We start from the raw sequence: 11,716 nt of genomic DNA, 5'->3' as shown, positions 1-11,716 counted from the left end.
TGCTGATAGCAGCCCACTTTATTCTTTAACATCGGGGGCTCTCCCTTCCAGTGCCACTCCACTGTCCACCTCTTGCCATCAAAGACAGCCCGAAAATCCTGGTCTTCAATGGTGTGCGCAGCATGCCTTTCCTCACGGTTGTCGCCGGTGCATGGTTTCCCCGCTAACCCAAATGTTACACCAGCCTCGTTAACGGTGACACCTCCCAAGCAGGTGATTGCATCCATCCCCATCACCACGTCGATCTCGTCCACCAAGTGACCAACCACAATCGCTCGCAGCGTCAGCTGTAGTCCCTGCACTACAATCCATGCATCTGTAACCCCTTCACAGTGTACTTCTCTTCCATCGACAGCTCTAACACTGCTTTCTCCACTCCACGTCTCTGCCACTTCTGTAGTTATCAGGGTTGTCGTACAGCCCGTGTCCACAAGGGCTCGCGACATCTTCCCCTCCACCAGAATGTCGACCACAGGTAGCAACGATAAACGCGCCTCTACTGGTCCGAAGGGACAACTACCGGCGCAGTAGTCTCCCGCAGTCTGTTTCCCCGCAGACATTCGCTGGCTATATGCCCCGGTTCTCGACACCGGTAGCAAATCACCTCAGGCTTGGGTGACACAGTCACGCACCATGTTTGGACCTTGGCACCGGAAACACTGTCCTTTGAACGGTCGCATATGTTCTTTCTTTGGCCCCTCTCTGCTGCTCCTAGCTCGGCCACTTTTCAATGTTGCAGTCGCTGCTACCGACGTCGTCTTGCTGCACAAAACTAATACGCGTGCCCAAGATATGATGTCCGCCAACGGCATCGAATGCACATTCGGAAGCTGCTGTAGCTCGACCGACATGTTGTCAAGAAAGCCAGTCACGAACACCAACCTAACCGTCCGGTCCAGCGACTCTCCCTCGTAACCCACCAGTTTAGCCAATCTCCTAAGTTGATTGGCAAACACATCCACCTGTTGCCCAGTCCATCTTGTTCTACCCAAGCGACCATATGCCTCAAACATTCCCTCCGCAAAGGACTCCATCAACCGGATTTCCACTTTCTCTGCGCTGAGTTAGTCTGTCTCCTCCATCTCTAAATACAGCGCCAACGCTGGACCATCCAAGTACAGCGGCATGAAGCTCGCCAGGTCACTTATACCATGGAGCTTCGCCACCAACTTCACTTTCTTCAGCCAAGCGATTACATCCGTGTCGCCGCAAAACGGTTTTATAATTTCGTGCGAAATACGGGCACGCATCATTCGTTTTTTTTGTTTTTGTTTTTATTTATATGCCAAAATAGCTTGTAGTGTGACGGATGAAGAGGACAACAGAAAAAGAGAAGGAAATACAATGGGCCTTACCTCAGCGAAGATCAGATCTCTCTCAGCAAAGTCAATGCGTCTAGTCGCTTCGTTGTCTCAGCTCGAACTGCCCGCTTCGTTGATCCCACACGTGCGTGCTGCTTCACCGCTTCCGCTTCCTCCTGCGCATGCGCCCTGCTTCCGCCCTCCCTTATCTGTCGTCCTCTCCACCGACACCACAATTATAATGAGCCAAAGTATTTCGCGCATAATCTAGGATTTTAATTTAGCAAACATTTTCCTGCGTAACTCATCAGGTCGAGTGCACTTTACTTTCACATTTTTAATGACACATGTTAATTATCTAAGTCGGAGGGATCGGCAAACGGTAAATTACTCCAAGTGGGGTAAAAATGAAATTCTTAGACTTAAGTAAAATTATATAATACAACGTGTTCCTTATTCCGACAGAAATAACTAGGTGGGGTTTGATCCAATCACAGTACAAATTCATTACTAAGCATGTTCCGGGTAAAAGTACTCCGCACGTCGATACCTTCTCTCGTTCGCATTTAGATAAATGCAACAAAAAACAAAGCAGAGTAATCATCCAAATTGCTCTGGCATCAAAATGTCCCAATTTTGTTGTAATTGTAACAAAAAGGAATCATTTCTCCAAAACCTGAAGTGAGAAAGTTTCAAGAAAAATCCTTTTGTTTCATAATTTATTTTATCGCATGTCTATACTTTTTTATATTTATAATTGTATTCTCCATATAAATAGTTTCAATAAACCTTTTGAATTCGAAGCATCAATGATTTTCTTCTTTTCAAATCAAGAGGGTGACGTTGGAGTAAATAATATATTTTGGGGTAACTGGTTAAAAAGTCCCCCAAGCCCTGATCTAAGTGCCTGACAGCATGACTTCTAACTGTTCAGTCATTTTGCGATGTTTATCACCTTCGTTTGTGCTTACATCTCTCTTAATAGTTCACCAAATTCGTTTCTCTATATAGTATAGCGCTGAGAGCGCCAATCAAGTTATGTTGTGTGTGTGCGTGCGTGCATGCATACATGTGTGTGTGCGTGTGTGTATGCATGTATATGTATGGTTGTATGGTTAAAAGGCTTTGTTCTGTGACAAAAAGTTCCTATTTTAAAGTGAACTAAATTAAAATCTTCCATTAAAGCTTCATGTTAATTTATGCTCCAAACGCCAGCAAGTTGTTTGCAAAGATCCAAGAACTTATGGTGGTATCCATTGACATACCAAAAAAGACGGTAAGGCATCTAGAAAAGATAAGAGGACTGCTCGGAAAGACAAGCTGATAATGGGAAATACTATTGACACCAGGAAAGACTGGCGGAGGCTACGGATTTACAATACTCGCCTCTGTAATGTTTTGTAACATCTACTGATTCACATTGGTAGATGTTAGAACCCATGCTTGGTCAAGAATCAATCAAATCCAATGACCAATACGGAAATGAACTTGACAAATACCACCACAAGTGATATCTCGAGTACAGTGGAGAAGGCAAGCCACTGGATTTGGTTCAAAAGAGACGATGAAAATGGCTAGAATATTGAGCGATACCTAATAACCAGTTAGTCTAGCCAGCGAGCCTCATTTCAGGGAGGTGATGTTGTTGTTGTTGGGGGGGGGGGGATTGCACAATGTTGCTGTTGAGAGGAAGGCCCCCCAAACGGTGCGCATTCTCTCCTGGTGACCCTTTATACTTGCTAGCATCTGGTATGCAAAGCTTTCAACTGGCAGCACTTGCATCTGCAAGTTTTTTTCAAAGGAAAAAAAAAATGCTCCAAACGCCAGCTTCATAATGACAAAGTTATTTTACTAAATTCCTCATTATTTCAAAACTTAACTGAAACAAATGTAATATATTTTAGGATCTTTTCGGTTTGAACGGCAGTTTTCTAGCGGTGTCATATGAAATTGTCACCCATAATTATGACCCTAGTATCGATCTATTGCATTTCAATCTCTTTTAGGGTTAGGGTTAGAGTTAGGGCTAAGGGTGGGGGAAGGGTATCTTTTTTTTCTTCACAAATGTAAATAAACCCAATCTGTTTCTTAAACGAGGGACATATTCATACGGCACAGAATGTTTTTTTTACCTCAATAGACGTCAGTGATTGGTTGAAATTTTAGAAATTGAAGAAAAAAAACAACAAAAAACTATAGAATTTTCTCAATAAAGCCAAGAGAAAAAGATGTTTTATAAATACATTCTACCAGCATACGAAGTTTAAAATTTTTTAGTTACCTAGAAATTATGTTAAAAACTGCCGTTCGAACCGAAAAGATCCCAAAACTGCTGTTCAAACCGAAAAGATGCAGGTATTTTTTTATGTTATTATTATGATCTGCATAATAACAACAACAACAACAACAATAATATTGAAAAATACCTTGGGAATGAGAAGCCAGCTTTGAAATTTGCCCTAGACACTTGATGAAGGCTGGAGGGTGTATCAGCCGAAACAACAAACAAGATGAGTACAAATATTCGTCTAGTGCAAATAATGTACGTTTGAGTTTGTCTATTCAAGCATGAGCGATTAAGATAACATCATAAATTTTTAATTTGAAGGAATGAGGATGCTGTTATTTTCTTTTTCACTAATTGTTATTTGCACTCATTGAAAGGTTTTTTTTTTTTCCATTTATTAAGCATCTAGTTGAGATTCTATACTTTTTTTAAAAACAGCATTTTCTTCGTTCATGTCTGTATTTTCTCCGATTTTGGATTTGTAATATAAATGATTTTGTAATATAATTGTATCATACACATACGTGTTATATATGTAATTATTAAATTCAAATCTCAATTTTCATGGAATAGTTGTAAAATAAAAGTTTGCTTAAAAAAAAAAAAAGAAAAGAAAAATGGAGAAAATTCAATTTTTGGTAGATTCTCAATCTTTGATGGGAATCCGAAGATTGTTTTTTCTTCTTTAATACATAATATAAAAAAGTGTTAGGGGAAGAAATTTTTTAAATCTATGCTTAAACCAAAAGTGGGGAAACTCTTGCCCACAGGCTGGTATATTCGTATGTACAAAATATACTCAATTTTTCAATCAAAAAATTTATATAATACTCGTATGCCTCTTTTTATTTATACATTTTTGTCACCGGTGCCTAAAACTAATTGACCTTTGACCTTTGAAGAAGGAGGTGCAGTGGGAGGCAGCTATGACAAGCATGGTAGCTGTTAGGCAAAATCTGTCGTCTGCCTCAGTGAATTGCTTTTCTCCTTCCATAGACACTGGACAACGCATGCAGATATGGCGCAGTACAATAGTGAGACTGAGAGAAGTGCTGGTATGAAATGCAACAAAAATCTCTCTTATCACCAACAACAATGGCCACAACAGAAACTAAAGAACCAAGAAGAAAAATAATAGCGTTAACACAAATAGTAAAAAGGAATGACAATGTCAGCAAGGCTAATGAAACTAAATAACTACAACTTCGTCAATAAGAAGAGTGTAGTAATAATAACAGTGACTCCGAAATAGCGACAGCAACATCAACAGACATGTCGAATTAATAGCTGACTGAGAAGTGAATTCACCTACAATTGTTTGAATAGAAAGATGACAAGGATGCAAAAGCCATTTTCCATTGTGAGTAGAAAAGTACCAGGAGAGTGAGGTGGTGCATTTGGTATCCCAGAACAATCACCCGCAGTTGTGTGATAAAAAAATGATGTGGACGAGGATAAAACCATTTTTTTTGTTGCAGTGAATAGTACCTGAAGAATGGAAGTGGTGCCACAAAAGACAAACAGTGTGTTTCCATAATTTTTTTTGTTTCTTTTTTTACTATTCCTTTCTTTTCTATAATGGAGATTATAATTCTGGAAAAAGTTTTTTGCTTTACATTTTTGCTCCCTGAACATCATTCTGTGTTCTTTCTTTTCCTTCCCTGTGAGGTTGTGATAGCTGTTTCAAAATTTCACCTGCTAATGGAAGTTTATTCTGAAGTTAGGAAGAGATAGGAAAAACACTCTAATTCCTGTGTACCTGAGTAGTATTTTTAATTCTTATCAAAATGTTTTGTTGATCTACTAAAGTGAATATTCATAATGTACCATCAAATTTAAATCAGTAATTTTGGTGGAAGTTATAGAGGAACTGGGGAAATAATCCTCAATCTTCCTTACATGAAAAATACCTGGAGATGGAAGTTCTTACATGTAAAACTTTGTAGAAATTTCATTCTAATTCCAAATGGAGACATACAAAACATGATAATAATAAAAGACAGAAAGGCAGAGGGATTTCATTGCAGTGTCACTAACCAACTTATGCATTTTCAGTTCCCTTGTCATGTAACAACTACAAAACTTCCCTAATAAAATCAATAAAAAAAATAACAATAACAAAATCGACATCAACAGCCACAAAATTAAAATGCTCAAAAAAAAAAAGCAAAATAAATTGGTTAAACAGCTAAATAAATTGCTCAAGACAAACACTTGTACCATGTACAAAGGCTGTGAAAGGTGCCCTCTCCTAAACAACACAAACAATAAAACTCTTGCTGACATATCTGCCTTTCTCAGATACCTCATCTATCCATGAAACGGAATCTGAAGAATCAGACTGAAAAAAGAGAAAGATCCTCCAAACCTGAAAACTTTGTAGGTCTAAAGTCACCTGGAGAATGGTGGGAGTGTGACTGATCTGCAAGATGAAAAAGTAAGAACAACAGCTGCAATAGCAAGAACTTGGACAAACACTTCTCAACTTCACTGCTGTTCACGAGAACATCATAGCAATGATAGAATTCATAATATTACAAACAAAAATAAAGCAAATAGGAAGGTGAGAGGAACCAACTCCTCCTAAAAGTGACCAAATGAGAAACTCCTGCTGAGGACAATACTTGGAGTATATAGAACTATAAAAATGGACCTGGGCTATTTATAAATACCCCAGCACTAAAAATAAACATATATCACATTTTATGGCATACAAACTGGTATAGTTTGTGGTGTAAACATTCAAACACCAGCATTCTCTTTCTAAATCCCACAGCATATCACAAGGAATCTTTAGTCCTTCAAAGTTATTTTAATGTATATGTCAACTTATTTTTGGGGGGTTGTAAATTTTGATCTGAAAAATTCAACTTGTATGCAAGAAAATACTTAAATGACTATAAGGTTTACACCTCACATAAATAAATGATTGTTCTGGAAGGATTTGGGAACTCCAGGTATAGCTGATCTTTCAGAAATTAGATAGTATGGAATCCTAGATGTGTGCAGCAGTTAAAGCTGTTATTCTGAGTCTTCTGGTTGTTTATGCCTCAACAAGGGTCAGGCAGTCAAGTTATTTCAGACAGCAGCAAACTTTCATAAGAACATCTCACTCATTAATATTAATGAATGATTTGAGGGCAAGGAGCTAGAAGAATCATTGGTGGAGCTGTACGACTGTCACCCCTCCTCCCTCCCCCCACAAAAACCAAGCTTTCAGAAAAATTTTTTTCTTAGTGGATTCCTAGGTTTTCGATGATGGTTATTCCGAATATGCAAAAAATCATGTTTTCAAAATTTTAAATGAATCCCCCCACCTCCAATTTTTTAATTTTTAACTTTTTTTTTCAATCTATGTAGAAAAATACGGAGATTAACAGTATTGCAACCAAGAAATTAACTAATTTCAAATTTTATATGAAAAACTCCAAATTTGATCCACACACTCCTCGCCACCCAGCAAAAAAGGGTGCATGTATGCAACAATCTCTACAGCTCACTGAAAATAAATGACTGAAACCAGTGGTGGGGGGGATTTAAAATTTTGAAAACCTGATTTTTTGCAGAATTATTTTATATTGTGTTTGCTTCTATGAGAATCGTTTACCTTTAAAGCGAAAAAAACAAGACCAACATATACAACGGGTATGTAAAACATTTTGTTTCACTTGTTTCAACCATTCATTTTCAGTGAGCTGTAGAGATTGTTGCACATGCACACCCTTTTTTGTTGAGTGGCAAGGGGTGTGTGGATCAAATTTGGAGTTTTTTTATATAAAATTTGAAATTAATTAATTTTTTGTTTGCCATATTATTAATTTCTGTATTTTTCCACATAGACTGAAAAAAAATTTCGAAAAAAGTTAAAAATTAAAAAAATGGGGGCAGGATTTAAAATTTTGAAAACATGATTTTTTGCATATTCGGAATCTCCGTCATGGAAAACCTAGGAATCCACTGAGAAAAAAAAATTTCCAAAAGCTCGATTTTTGTGGTGAGGTGACTGTTGTACAGCTCCACTAAATCATTAACATGCCAGACAAAATATTTAGCAGCATTTTGTCCATCTCTGTGTTCTGATATCTACAATTCATGTTGATTGGTGACTCAAACAAAATTCCATGATTGGTATAATGACAGATTATAAAGACAGGTACCCAGCAACAGAAAGGTGAGCATGTTCTTTGCATACAGAGACCATATTAGTGAATTAATTCAGTAACAATTGATAGAGGTAATTATAAACAATTGGAAGTGTTCCATGAAAGGAAAAAATTAGTATAGAACAGTGGTTCCCAACCTTTTCACTACCAAGGACCCCTTTTATTTAAATGAGTTTTCCCATGGACCCCATGGTATTGAAAGGTCTGGCAGCTTAACATGCTGACAGACCCCCAGTACTATCTTTGCGGACCACAGGCTGGGAACCACTGGTATAGAATTTATTTGTTGTAGAATTTATTTGTTCTAGAGAACAATTGGAGAAGGAACTGGGTGGAAGTGAACTGGAAAAAGTTATTTGTAGAGTCATCATATATGAAATACAAGCATCAAGAATGTGTACTGACCATTTCTTTGACATGAGACATAAATATTGCATTGTTTGAATCCATACTCTTAGACTTAAAATGAAAAGAAAAAAAACATTCAAAGTATTGAGGTGGAAATGCAGTGTGCAACAAAGTCATAATCTTGTCTTTGATAGACCACAATGAGAGCATGCAATTGAATTCCAGGTAGATCTGAGTAGTTTTTCAGAGACACTTTTCCTGACTATTTGTGGGAAGCAGTGGAATGGAGACAGTGAACTTCAGTGCCCATCTCAATTATTGCCAGAAGTGGAATGTTACAGAAAATTGATAATGGCAGCTGAAATGTTGGAGGTACTGCCTGATTGTGGGAAGGAAAACTGGTCAGGTTTGAACAGTCTACTCTAGGATCTTTATGCTAATGTGCCAGACTTGTTCACTACTGTTCAGGTAGATGCTATCAAACAGGCAGGAGACAGAGCATTTCCAGTTGTTTGTCAGGGAATGACAATGTTGTTAAGGGAGGATAAGGGAAATTGGGACATTATGGACAAAAGTTTATAATCACTACCCTCTCACCCAAAATTAAAATGTAAATATGCATATATATTAATTTTTTAAATATATATTTGTTAAATATACATTAACTGCTGGTAGTTACTATAATTAAAACCCCAGGATTTTCTGCCTCACTTTCTCCAATTTCCTCTATTCTTTGTGTAAGCACATGTGCATGCATGTAGGCATCTATGAATGTATGTACATGTGTGCCCCCCCCCCTTACATCCTCATCCTCTTCTATCACCCTTATTCTGGTGTACCACCTTCTGCATAAAATGTATGATTAGAATGTATAACGGCATGCAATGAACAACATACTGTAATTTTTTGTTGAAATACCAATATGATCCAGTGGCTTATGGAAATGAGTGAACATTATAAAGCTTCAAAATACCAATTATGTTTCTGGTATTTCTTATTGACACACACACACACACACACACACACACACAATGTATATTTATAAACAAATGTATGAATATGTATATACACATGTGCACATATACATATATAGGAAACCTTTTCTTTGTGCCTTGTCTCTTATTGACATAGGTATTATTCAATCTTCTACCTTTCTTTTCATGTGGTATTCTTTTGGGTGGCATGGGGAAGAGACAAGAGTTTATGACACACTTTTACCACCTCTTTATTATATACATACACATACTCTCTCTTTCTCTCTCTATATATATATATCTTTACTACCCACAAGGGGCTAAACATAGAGAGGACAAACAAGGACAGACAAAGGGATAAAGTCGATTACATCGACCCCAATGCGAAACTGGTACTCAATTTATTGACCCCGATAGATATATATATATATATATAAATATATATATATATATATATATATATATATATATATATATTATATATATATATATATATATATATATATATATATAATATATATATATATATATATATATATGTACTCTTTTACTCTTTAAACTTGTTTCAGTCATTTGACTGTGGCCATGCTGGAGCACCGCCTTTAGTCGAGCAAATCGACCCCAGGACTTATTCTTTGTAAGCCTAGTACTTATTCTATCGGTTTCTTTTGCCGAACCGCTAAGTTACGGGGACATGAACACACCAGCATTGGTTGTCAAGCGATGTTGGGAGGACAAACACAGACACACACACATATATATACGACAGGCTTCTTTCAGTTTCCGTCTACCAAATCCACTCACAAGGCTTTGGTCGGCCCGAGGCTATAGTAGAAGACACTTGCCCAAAGTGCCATGCAATGGGACTGAATCCAAACCATGTGGTTGGTAAGCAAGCTACTTACCACAATGATAGAAAATAGAACTAATAACATTCTTTATCTAAAATCACTACAATTATTTTGATACATTTTTACATCTTTTTTGTTTTATATATAAACTCTAAGGATTATTTTGGAATTGCTGATGTTTATCCAGTAGCAGGAGCATTTCCTCTGTATGATGACATCAGGTAGCCAATAACTATGGACAAGCTTTGCATAGCATTCTACAAGGTTTTTACCCATATCTTACTTAGCTGTGTATACACACACACACACATATACATACATATGTATCTATTTATATACATGAAGGAGAAATAATAAAAGAGCTTATGTACTAATGTCACAAGCTCTTGTCTCTCCCCAACCCTCAAATAAAAATTACCACAGAAGAAGAAAAAGAAGGTATAAAACTGAAACAAATGAAATGAAAAAAATGTAGAAGATTAAGACATCACAGCAACAACAATAATGTCCAGTTCAAAATGGCAGTTGATGAGTGAAGGAAGTAACTTTATTGTAACGATTCTTCTGGAATGTCAGAATTGTTTTCATTTGTTTTGTTGAAATCCTAGAAGATAAAAATAGTCTTACAACATAAATTGTTTTATGACTTCAGGCAAGCAGATAAAAGCCTGATTCTTTTCATTGTATCAGCACATTGAATTGCAAGGTATGATGACATCATGGAGACAGAGAATTATCTGAAGGTCTTTTCCCAATGCATGTCCAGATTCTGGAATTAGTTAGCATTACAATTCTGATAAATATAGAGGTTTACGAATTAACAAAATATATTTAGAAGTAATATTTATCTCCACTTAAATAAGGATGTTCTGTTAGAACAAAATATGCTGCAGTAGTTACCATGAGAGAAATTCTCATCTTGGCTTGATATGCAAAATGCACTCTTGTTTATATTGCTAGTGGGGAGATAAATCCTTGCCACCTCCAGGGATGAGACTACCAGATTTCGACCTTCCTTGGTCTTGTCAATGATGGACACTTGACCACTAGAGATCGCAGCAATTCATCTCCCTACCAGCAATATATAGAATAACAGTGCCAGAACAGGTACTGGTGTTGTGATTGGCCAGTGAGCTTGTTAAAAGATATTCATTAGTGACAGTGGGAGTAATTATAACAAAAGGTAATATTTATCCCAATGTAAATGCAGATGTTCTGTTAGAACAAACTACACTGTGGAGAAACTCTCATATTGGATTCTGGTGCAAAATGCACTCTTGTTTATACCACTAATAAATATTTTGCATCAAAGCCAATATGGGAGTTTCTCTCATGGTAACTACTGCAATATGGTTTGTTCTAATAGAACATCCTCATTTAAGTAGATATAAATATTACCTCTTGGTATTAATATTGTCTCTGTTGCTAATAAATATTTTTAAAAAAATATTTAAACAAAAAAGTAATTTTAATATTTTTTCTAATATTGATAGACACCCCACTCCCAAATAATAACTTGAGATTCGAATCCTCCCAACTTTTTTTTTATTCTTTTATTATTTCACTGGTTTCATTCAGTAGACTGTGGCAATGCTGGGGCACCACTTTGTCTGGTACTTATCAATTTCTATTTACCAATGATTAAGTTCTACCTTAATTTTTGCCTAAAGGGACATAACTCAAGGTAATTGCTCACCCCAGAATACACAAAACCACATACAAAAACATACATAGTATATATCAATTTTCCATATAGCACATAGTATAGATATATATGTCTCTTTCCAAGCAC

The 11,716-nt window shown here is 36.8% G+C and overlaps 1 protein-coding gene and 1 long non-coding RNA gene across 5 annotated transcripts in view; one reads left to right on the top strand and one right to left on the bottom strand.

Annotated features, from left to right (window-relative positions):
• Positions 1-4,095: 4,095 nt before the first annotated feature.
• Positions 4,096-11,716, top strand: part of LOC118765919 — a 25,517-nt gene continuing 17,896 nt past the window's right edge. Inside the window, exon 1 of the long non-coding RNA XR_005001832.1 lies at positions 4,096-4,112. This is a non-coding gene — a long non-coding RNA (uncharacterized LOC118765919). The remainder of the gene's footprint in view (positions 4,113-11,716) is intronic.
• The window catches only part of LOC115219285 (fibronectin type 3 and ankyrin repeat domains 1 protein-like), a 27,445-nt gene continuing 20,958 nt past the window's right edge, over positions 5,230-11,716 (bottom strand). For 3 of the 4 annotated variants that reach the window (XM_036508738.1, XM_036508741.1, XM_036508742.1), the window contains one exon: positions 10,437-10,693. The gene's annotated coding sequence lies outside the window, so the exon portion shown is untranslated. Of the gene's footprint in view, positions 5,303-10,436; positions 10,694-11,716 lie in introns of those variants that run through there. The other variant, XM_036508739.1, reaches the window with a different exon arrangement.

This window comes from Octopus sinensis, linkage group LG14 (genome assembly GCF_006345805.1).
Source record: "Octopus sinensis linkage group LG14, ASM634580v1, whole genome shotgun sequence".
Taxonomy (NCBI): domain Eukaryota; kingdom Metazoa; phylum Mollusca; class Cephalopoda; order Octopoda; family Octopodidae; genus Octopus; species Octopus sinensis.
Note: the sequence above shows the minus strand (reverse complement) of the source record. Positions and strands in the feature narration are given on the sequence as shown.